This window comes from Acromyrmex echinatior, chromosome 15 (assembly GCF_024713525.1).
Source record: "Acromyrmex echinatior isolate Ae372 chromosome 15, ASM2471352v2, whole genome shotgun sequence".
Taxonomy (NCBI): Eukaryota; Metazoa; Arthropoda; class Insecta; order Hymenoptera; family Formicidae; genus Acromyrmex; species Acromyrmex echinatior.
The window spans coordinates 7,930,219-7,942,192 of record NC_141866.1 but is presented as its reverse complement, the minus strand read 5'-3'; positions in this window follow the sequence as shown (position 1 = coordinate 7,942,192).

The following is an 11,974-nucleotide window of genomic DNA, read 5'->3' as shown; positions in this document are numbered from 1 at the left end:
ACTCTCTTACAAGTTTTTACATCACAAATATCATGTTATACGGACTAATTAAAATAGATTTCGCACATGGGATTTCATTATTGCCAATTAACGGTACGAATTGACGTCAATATAATACGCTTCCCGATAATTCTTATTAATGCCTTCGAATTAAATCTGTTAATAGCGTCAAATTCGCAGGTTATTTTTAGTACCTACGGATAATTCGCGTGTGCGAGCAAGCTCATGAAAAATCGTATGCGACACACGAGCCAGATCCAAGACGTCTATATGTATATTCGTACCCTGAACAGCGTCAAGAACGAAGGATACGCCGGGTACACGTAGTGTATACCCTCGTCACGATCGTCATTGAGGTGACAGGTAAATACAGAGAACCGGGGTCTACCCTCCGGAGGATATACAATATACGTTCACGAGCTAAGTATGAGAAAGGAGAAGGGGTAGAGAGCAACGGGGGTTCGCGGAAGGGAGGCAAGGGGGAGGGAAGAGGTACGTTCATAAACGAGAATTAAATCCGAGACGACGTTCCTGTTTATTCGAGATACGCTCCTTGTTATGACCCAGACGAAATCGTGCGTGCAAGACGACAGAAAGCGGGTAATCGTTTAACACGACGTTATGCATTCTTTTAATTCACACTCGGCTGGGAATTATGTGAGAAACAATAGCACCTGGCGTCGGGAGCGGAAGAGAATTATCGCGCGATCTTTGCTTTTTAAAGGTGGGATTGATGAGATTTTTTTCGAGTTTCGTCATAAGGAGTTGTATATTAAATTGTAATTGTCGCAAACGTTATTCACAGAATATCTGATAATGACAACGATGTTTAGGAAATCTGATTCTCTAAATTTACATAAAGCTGCATCTACAATAAGATTTTTAAGACGTAAATCTTAAGCTTTAAATCCTAAGCTCTGTAAGAAATTAATCAATTACAATCTGAATGTGAAAAGAATAATCGATTGTAATTGGTCAATTTCTTATGGTTTGAGGCTTAAAGCTTAAGTCAGACAATCTAACAATTCACTCCAAAATTTGTAATTTGTACTTTTCTCCTGCTTTTGTTACTATTAACATATTTACTGCTTGCAACATTGCAACGATCGCCATATTAACATCGCAATTGTTACTCTCAACATCGCTGAAGATGTAATCGAAACATACGATTTAAATGCTATTGCTACGTAAGGTCAGACATATATATTTTTTTTTGTCAAAATAAAACGCAGCAATTATTGCGTATTTGCGCTCTGCCTGTTTCTTTAATATGTTTTAAAGCTTAAGGTTTTGCGCCTTAAAATTTTATTGCAGACACCTCTCATAATGATTGTGTACTTTAGGGATTTTATTACAAAAGCAAGAGTGACATAATTTATATATTCATACATTGTAGCGATTTAAAGCACATAATATCGCTTGATACTATTTGGCCCAAAAGCAAAGTTCCAAAGGCGCGCGCGGTTTATACTGTCGGTTAACTTCTGTTCCTCTTCCTTGGTGAAGAAATAAAAAGCCGCATACGGCGCATACGCACCATTACGCCACGCTGGACGCAATCTCGCCTACACGCACGTACGCACGCATAAACGCACCAACACACACACATACACACACACACGCACGCACGCACGCACGCACGCACGCATACTCACATTCCACGCAGAAAGAAAGAGGCAACATGTACACCGGTGATTGGTTGATCGTACGCACGTGTGCGTGCACCACAGGAGGGAAGGGAAGGTAGTTATGCAGAGGCCAAAGGCACAGAGGGACGTAGCAAAAAGCGCGTGCACGCACACGCAGCAACGGCGGCGGCAGCAGCGGCAGCGGCAGCGGCAGCAGCAGCAGCAGCAACAGCAACAGCAGCGGCAGCATCGCCGATGATCTCCCTCTCGTTCACTCCCGGACCGTTCGGTCTCTCTTTTTCTCATCCACTTCCTCTCTTTCTCTCGCTCTTGCCGGCGCGAAGGGTGGAAGCCATCTGCATCGCGATGAATGCCACTAACCACCCTGCGAGTAACCCCCTCCCCCCCTCTCCCCCTCCTGCAAAATCCCCTTTACCTACGTTTTCAACCCCTCTCTGTCGCGGGCTAGCCGGACGCGGTTTAGCCACGGGTTCTCAATGCGGTCACAATGGAACGCGAACTTATCCCGCACAAGTTATTGTATAATATTAGAGATGATCCTTGATAGTCACTCGCAATTTTTAAACAGGGGATATAAATCTATATATAGTACTCATTCGAAGGATATCCATATTATTCGAGAAGTATAAATGTCCGTTTAGCCACGAATTAAAAATGTTAATGCGTTTTCTTTAACTTTTCATAAACTACTTTAGTATTTATACTTCGATAATTCGAATACCAATACAGTCGCTGCGTAAAGTTGCAAACCAAGATGCAATGCCTTTCGCTTTATTCACATGTGCTGCGGAAGCTCAATTACTCGCGTAATGTCCTTTGTGAAACTTTTTGTAACTATTGACGCCTTGGCAATGAAACAACCGGCCGTTTCTCCATAGCAATTGCTTGCGAGTGCCTCTGGCACTCATGCCAGATCGAAATGAAGGGCGAAATCGAACGGCGAAGGCAACGGTGAAGGCTCCGCATACCGCGAGCGGAGCGGAGCGCACTTTTCTCAGCTTCGAATTTATTGTATGCGCTCCATCACGCCGCGTAGATGCGCGCATCTCTCACCACGACGAAATAATCGATCGTTTAACTCTGACGCCGGCAGTTTATCATTATCCCCTGCGAAACGCAGACCGAGGCGCGAGGTTTCGTCATCGCTCACGTCGCACCTTTATTTTGCTCCTTGTTTCTCGAGGCGTGCGCTTTATTATCGCCGAGGCGATGATTTGCAAAATAAGCCCTCCCCGTTCGTTTGACTTTCGCCAAGCTCGCGGGCGCAGGCGGTACGACGTTTATCAAGTGTACGAATTAAATTGCCGTTTTATTACCCTTGAGGGGCGAGGTCGAGGGCAAGGGTGAGGATTTTACTACTCCTCCTCCCCTTTCATCCCCCCCCCCCGGTTCAACACGACGACGAAGATTCGGTATTCAGTGTAGAACTTTGTCGTCGTCGATTTCAACGATTCGAAAGAATTTGTTTTGTCGATATTCTTCTTCAAGCGCAAAAGATAGATTGCTTTACTATAATATTCGCAGGATAATATGAAACTCTTCCCATGCTGTTCATGTGTAAAATTTATTCAGTTCGTAAAATTTTATTTTGTTATTTTAAGTCTATGTGTTGTAACTTTTTTTATTCTCGCATTAAATGTTTCTCTTCTAAGCTCACGATTCAACATCTGTAGTATTTTATACAAAGCTGTCAAATGAACATTACTTCTTTTTTTGGGGATTATGTTTAAAACTTATTTCCTACTTTGAAGAATATATTAATTACAGAAAAAAGGTTTACCAAAATATCTAAAAATTTAATTAGAGATCTAAAAATAATTTTGTCGAACCATCAAAATAATTACATAGAATGCTCTAACTTGATAATGCTAATTGTTTTAATATTTCAACAAAATTATTTAAAGATCTGTAACTAAATCTAACTAAATTTTTAGAGATGCTTCAACAAAACCATTCTTTCCATATATTTATTAAAACTTGAACCTACTTTGAATCAAACATATTCAAGACAATTATTCAAAAGCAAGGGATCTGGTCGAAACGGTTCATTAAATATGACCAAAATCCCTACTCCGGTACATTTCTCAAAGATGTTTGCTTGGCGGCCAGTTTTTCAAAGCGCGTCGGTACCGGGCGGAAATCTATCCCACGTGCGATACTTCCGGATGCAGAACACGATTCCCGCATTATGCCGAGTACGCGGTCACGACTGTTACGAATCGCCAGGCGAGCACCATTCTAAAGCCCCCGTCGGATTCTAAACACACCCTTTACATACCGCGAAGTGATAGGTGGGCGGATTTAAGGGATTGCCGACAAGAGGGGAATTCGGTCTGATCGATTATACGTCACCCGAAACGTTTCTCGACCCGCGGTCGACGGTTAGTTTTACGGTGGAAATTCGCGTGGCCGATGAAAAAATTTCCAAAGAGAATTTCAAATCCCAGTCAAAAATCATATAGAAACAATAGAAAAAAAACAGACGAAGAAAGTCATATTTTTCCCCAAGCTGTGACAAATTATTCATACCCTAATATAAATAAGATAAAAGCTAAAAGTAAGAGATAAAAACTATCACAGAATGAAATATGGTAATAGTTTAACCAAGGATCTTTGTACAAAAGCAAGTGTCATTATTCATTGATACAAAGCCGTAGAAGAATCAATCTCGATTTTCCAGCTCATTCATAGCACCATCATGCACCTAATCGTCCTACTTGACAGCGTTTACACGTACCAGATTAAAAAAAAACAGCGTCGCGCTGTGGAAGGAAGATGGCGTCATCCCTCAGGGATCGGGGGGGGGGGGTAAATTTTAAAGGTCTCTCTTTCTCTTTTTTCTCCGTGGCTTCTCTTTCTCTCGTCCGTTGACTCTGAACCACGGCAATCACGACGTGTGCAATTTTTATGAAGTCCTCGCTGGGTCTTCGAGTCGTTGAATAATTCAGGGTCAAGAGGGGAAAAAACGACGCTTGCGCGTTGAATTTTCGGTCTCCATGCTCGACCGGTGAACACCGGCATCGGTTTTTAACAATTGTATAATATTTTATTTGCAATCCGATTAAAATGCGTGAAATATGTAAAATATATTCAAATTAATAATAATTTTTTTATACATATACTACACTGAACCAAAACTGTACGTAAATACAATATTCATTGAATTATGAAAAAATAATGAAAATTCGTCCAATAAATTCTCATAATAATTTAGATTATGAAACTATTACTAGAATTCATATTGCAAGAATGAATATACAGTTATATAAATAAATCCAGTTATTGTATCAATGAATTAACTACATTAAATCGGACATTGATTAATAATCATTCAATGAATCAAAAATGGCCAAATTTTTTCAGTGTATTAATTTTTACATGTCATTATTAATATAACAGAGAATATAGTTTGTCTCTTTTTAATTCCTGTATTTCAGATTAAAATTTTTATTTAAAAAGCAAAACTGGATATCAAGCAATCGCTTACAGCTTTTTAAGCACAAAATTCAGTCTTCGTGGAATGTTTGGTAGCTGGAATAATTTTCCTGTTAATTAACGAGAAAGAAGAGGTTCACTAGACCTTGCTATAGGACTATTCATTGGCATCCTGACGGAGCCGGCAGAACGGAAATCGTACCCGTAACGAGAGGTACGATCTGTTTTTTCCGCGCTTAATTTCTGGACTACTCTGGCGCACCCTCGGCCATTAATCACGACAACGGTGCTACGCTCGGGTCCGCTCCGCATGGCACTGTTTGCAAACCAGTCCGCAATAAAGCGATTCGACGTCGATTCGCCACCACGTCGAATTATCCAGATATACCATTTGCGAGCAATATACACCAACCCCGGTCATGCGACGTAATTTATTCGCTGCAACTGACGGCCGCGTTACGGCCGACGCTACTGCGTGATTTTTCTGCGTAAACAGGGGTCATAAAAGTTCATTGGGAAAAATTCTATCGTGGACAGAAAGGATAAAAAGATATCATCGTCGATGCGGGATTTCGAATAAGAGATAAATAATAATTTTTGATTCACCTACTACTTGTTTCCAAACGGAAAATATCTCGTAAAACGTGAATATATGTAAAATTCATGTATAAAGAGGATAAATATACACATGGATATTTCTTTAAAATAAAAAAAAAATACAATTATAACGGTCATCATGTTTATTTTGCATACCAAATGTCAGTAATAAGGATTTAACTCTTATTAACTTTAGGACTTCTTCCTGGTATTATCGTACGAAGTACCAATCACCAGGCATCAAACACGATAAAGGAATGGAGAGAAGCGAGAGGAAGACGCTGTGCTAAGGCGATACCTGCGAAGGTCTCTTAAAGATCACCGTTATAATCCTTACATATCTGCATCAGTAATCCTGGCTTTATGGAATCGCCACTTGAGTATGTTCGTATAAGATTAGCAAGTAATTAGCGGAACGAGGATGGGAACATCGGTTAACTTCAACCATAATTTACTCGCCTCTCTTTCGCTTTCTAAAATCTAGAAGAAACCGAGACTGGAAAGCGACAAAGAGACAACGGGACTGCAGTTACAGTTAATCGACATACGAGAGATAACGGGCCTTTGGGGGAGCAAACGCGATCATTTTTTTTACGCGAATTGGGAAACTCGCGCCTGATTCGGGATACATGAAAACGACGGACTGTCCGGGCTTTACACCACGAGCTTGCACGACCTGAAGGATCACGATGACGATAGCAGCCTTCAGATAGGGAAAGATAAATGAAAATCGAGTCGGGCAAAAACCGATTGATCCTAGCGAGAGCTGGTCCCACCGCCACCACCGTGCCACCGTCGGAACGTGTGTGTTAGGAGAGAAAGAAGGTCGTAGGTGAGGCCTCGGAGGTCGCTTCTCGGAGCCGATGGACATCGATCAGGGAACCGTCGTCCGCCCGCGTACCCCCCCCCCCCTCCCCCCTCCCTATACCGTTCCGTCCCGTCCCATCCTGTATGTCGCCTTGATGGATGCGAGATTACAGCGGCAGGGACACTCGTTGACACCCCATGATGTATCACCGCAACCACCGCTTAGTAGCGCAGCTACTTACCGCGCCGAATGGGGTGCAGGCCGCTAGCGTAAGCAAAGAAACGAAGAAAGGGCGAAGTCCGTCACCCCCCCCCCTCCCCTTGGGCAATGAAGTTTGCATACTCTATCAACGACACTGCGTTTCGCTTCCATCGTCCCTATCGCTCTGTATCCATGGCGTTTCGTAACAGGGTATTCTCGACGTGTCATTACATCCGTCAAATTATAAATAATAAGACATTTATGTACATAATTTGTCATGATCTGTAAAACTTTATACTATCGTTTTATTATACATTGTATTCTATATTATTAAGAAAATAAAAAACGATGGAAATAATAATTACGAATATTTTCGCAAATGCACAAACTATGAAGGTACATGTGTGTTTATATTGGGAAAAAAGAGAGATCAGGTCGTTTGCTAAACCTTGGAGAATGTGCGGAGAAGCCGGTACAGGAGGGCCAAAGGATGTTGATAAGTCAGGGTTGTCGGGGCATCTGCTTTCTTTCCATGCTTCCGGCCATCTTCTATCACCCTTTCGCGCTTCTTTTTTCGGCGGTGGAAACGGCCCCAGTCCTTTCTCGTCGTTGTATCGAGGCCGTAAAGAGGAAAAAAGAGGAAAGTGTAAGAGAGAGGAAGATATATATAGAGAGAAAAAGAGTAAAAAGGGAGAATAGTCCGGTGGGATCAGAAAGAGCGAGAGGCATGGAAGAACGTACTGAATAGAAGATTGGAACTCTTTCTGCGGTGACGGCGCGCTATCCGGCAAAGCGGCTGATAGTGCCGGCTATTTCCGGTGGCTACCGTGACATTGCTATCGTTGGCCATGTCTACCATTCTCCCGGGGGGGCCAACGTTAAGTGTACCTCGTGCTGAGAGTTTACGTGTCTTTCTGACTCTTCCGACCGACCGCCCGAGTTACACCGACCATGAACGAAAGAAATATGGTTCGAGAAAAACAAATTATTCTTACGTCACAAAGAATTTATAGATCCGTTTTTATCCTTGCATTAGTCTTGGTTCGCAACCTTGATTTAAGGGGCACCGTAAAGCTGTAAGAAAATGACAGTCAATTATTTTTCTCAACCGTGATTAGTCAATTTTTTTTTAAAGTAAAGTTGTGGACTTAGGACTTAGGACCATCGCATAAACGTTGCCATATGTCGTGTTACATCATCCGTAAACAACATAAATAATGCTCAAAAAAGAACATAGTGTAAGGAGCGGTAAGGTGCCATTTTTTCTTTGTGCGTTGCTTATGTTATCCGTCTTACGGATATATGTGAGGTATACGCTCTACCATAAAATGGCATAAAGTGCTATGATACTCGTTTGTGCGATGGCCCTTAGACTATACTACAATTCTGTTTCTTCCTTTAGAGTCAAATATCAACATATAATTGTCTCTTGACACTTACTTGTTACGGTTTATTTTACGCTTTCTTCTTATAAGCCGTATAACGTGTAAGTAAGTAAAAATTCTTTATGTGTTAAATTAGTTTTACAATTTATTTTTACCATCAATTTTCGTGCCCGATTTTTTTCGCCCTTTCTTCTAATTATTTTTATTATTTTGAACGTTAAGAAGTCCTTATTATCTATTTTTATTTTATATAGACATCTATCACTTTTAAAGTTTCAAAGATGTATACTAAACAAACATAAAGTTTGTTAGAAAAATCAACCTTATATTTTTATGCGAACTTTTAACACGCGCCATAATAGACGGATGTTCTAGCTCGATGTCTTGTTGCTGATCATGTATCAAGTATTCCCGAATCGTATAGTTATACTTCCTGGAGTATCGACCCTTCGATTATGTCGCTTTTATCGTCAGTATCATGAGACAAAGGAAGTCATCCCGACGACAGACGGAGAGGGATTTTGCTAGACAACCAGATCAGACAACATGATACGTTTCCCGGTGTTGATTTTCGATCATGGACATCAAGGATACGCTTATTAGCCGTGATATTTTGTGATTGACAAAATAGAGATATTAACCGTGACAATCTCGCGATCATTTTATCTCAAGACAAAAGAAAACACGATCTTTCTCTCTTCCTTCATCTTCCTGTCGTTCTCGGGGATAGAATATTTTTAATTTCGACGAGGAGAGACCCTTCTTTTGTGGCGGCGAGTATACGTCGTAAACGCTCGCACACGAAATTTAGAACCATGAAGGACGGATAGTACCGAGATCTGCGCAGTCCTTTCCGAGGTATTCAGCTGTCAGTCAAAGTACGCGGAGTCTCGGTAGTCCCCGAGAACATCTGCTCCTGAAGAACGCGATACGTCGAGGGACGGGGGCGTTACTTACTCGATCTCGTTCTCCTTCTCTCCCTCTCTTTTTCTCTTCCTGTCATCCTCCACGTGCGCACTTTATTCTTCGCGGTTCATCCGGAAGGAATTTGTCGGATGTCTACAACCTTTACGAGACGATACCAAAAAATACGGACTATTATCATTGAGAATTGCCAAGTTAAAACAAGAATAAAAGACTAATATTTGTATTTACTTTAATTTTTATAACGCTTTTCAATTGTAACGTATTTGTAATATACACTGAGAGAAAATTGTATGATATTGATTATTATAATTGCATGATAAAATAATAATTGTATTTAATAATTGAAACTATTTTTTTCTAATATAACAAAAATAAAATTATTAAATATTCAGAATAACTTAACAATATGAAAGAACTAACTAGACTAATGGAATTAATTGTAGCGAGTTAAATAATATTGACTGAGGAGGAAACTTCTACCTATTCGAGATCGGAATGATGCGCGGTTTCAGCTTGCGCGCAATATAGTGGCAAAGATTCGATTGGACCCATTTGTTTAGACCCATTAGGTCTTCGAGACCATTAAGGCAACGCGTTGACCAAAACTAATTAACTGAGCTATCAATTAAGCTATTAATTTATAATTAAATCTAATGGTCAACGCGTTACTAACTTAATATTTCCTATCTTAATGGATTTCAATCTATCGCCAATATAAATTTCTGAAAGATGCTGTTATGTTGTACAAGATATGTGGAAATGCAGTACAAATTTCGTAAATAAGGAGAAAACTAAACATTGAAACATTACTAACAATAAACATTGAAAACAAGTTCAAAACAGGCTGTATCTTCCAGCGAGAACAAATAAATGAAGATGACAAATTTTTAAATATAATATATTAAATATATAGAATGTTTGTCCATTTTAAAGGACCCACTGAAATATTTCGGAAACACTGCGTTAAATTGAAAAATTTCAGATAAAAGTTTGTTGACTTCGAGAGAGACATAAGATAATATCGTTGGTTTACTTTGGATGGTTTTATCAAGCAAAAAGTCAAAGCACTTTAAATTTTTTTAATGGAACCTCCTTATTTTTCTTTACAATCGAACCTCCGTAAAGTTAATCTCCATAAAAGTCATGTTTTAACCTCCCATATATATGCTAGCGCATTTGTTTACTTTTATAGAGATTCGACTGTATTCGTGTAGCTTACCCCGCGAGCTTTTTCAAACTATAATAAAATATAATAAGATAGGAAACAAGACCGTTTATATTAAATCACATTACCATCCGAAGCGCCACTACGGTCTAAGTATTAAGATGTTGAACTAATATATATATTATTCAAACGAATGAATTAATTTCAGAAATAATAATTACGTGTCGATATGGTTGTCGACATTAATGCAATTAATCTGAAATGTAATAATCCCCCCAAAATTCCCCAAATTAATCTTAAAAAACTGTGATAAACTTATTGCGAAAAAATATTGCCTTGTGGTCTCGGTAGTCTAAAGGCTCAGGACGCTCGCACGGAATGCAAGAGATCCGGGTTCGACTCCCGGCCGAGGCAATATTTTTTCGCAATAAGTTTATCACAGTTTTTTAAGATTAATTTGGGGAATTTTGGGGGGATTATTACATTTCAGATTAATTGCGTTAATGTCGACAACCATATCGATACGTAATTATTATTTCTGAAATTAATTCATTCGTTTGAATAATATATATATTAGTTCAACATCTTAATACTTAGACCGTAGTGGCGCTTCGGATGGTAATGTTATATAATAAAATATTTTTTCATTAAATATTTTTCGAGTTATAAAGCTTGAAAGTTACAGTATCGCCGGCACCCAAAATGTCCGACTGACACGAAATGACGGCTAAAATCTCTTAAATATTGTTTAGGATTTTTTCAGGTTCCACTTATTTTCATTTTTGCACTAAAAATTCATTTTTACTACAAAATGCAAATAAGAAGTACATCCTCCAATGATCTTTATGGATAAATATTATCCAGCTTATGATCCTGAATGAACACCTTGAGTAATGCCGCCAGTATTGTAACTTTCAAGCCTCGAAAAGTATTTAATAAAAAAATACTTCATCATAGTGTTTTGAAAAACTCTCAAGGTAAGCTATGTAATACAATACAAGCATATGTAATAAAAAATGGGGAGTTTTCATTTAAAAAATTCAAAGTATCTTGTCTTGACTTTGATAACGTCATCCAAGGTCAAACCAATAATACCATCTTATGTCTCCCTCGAAGTCAAAAAACATTTTTCGACTTAACACAATGTTTCCGAGATATGTTAATGAATCCTTTAAAATGAGATATCTTATATATTGCATTTATAAGTACATTTATAGATGTATTAAACATAATTATAGGTATAAATATATAAATTTAACACATTTATTTAAATTTAAATAAGAAATCGAAGTCTATAAATTTATAGGTTTAATATAACACTTTGAATAGTTTGAACATGTATGATATATACTTATTAACTCTTCATTACTTAGCGAAGTTTTCAGGACACTCTCATCTCATAAATTCGCTCTAAATACATATATGAATACTTTATATACATTATTACATCTATCACAATTGTTTCACAATTAAAAAACATTTTTTTGCATTTATCTTTATCTAAAAGATGAATAGAATATATCTTTATTTAATTGTAAATTATCAAAGAGGATAATCAAAATTAAGATTTAAGTAATATTGGAATTGAAAACAACCCACACAATTAATTACATCAAAAAAACTATGTAAGTAATGTAGAATTAATAAATTCAGAAGAAGAAGTAGTAATCTTTTAGAACAACATACAGTTTCGAAATGCATGATATTCAAAAATATTTTGAAAATTGTTTGTCAAACCGTATATATAACAGGTAAAAAATATAAATTCATTCATGTGTTCGTCTATAATGAAAGTCAGTATTAAGGA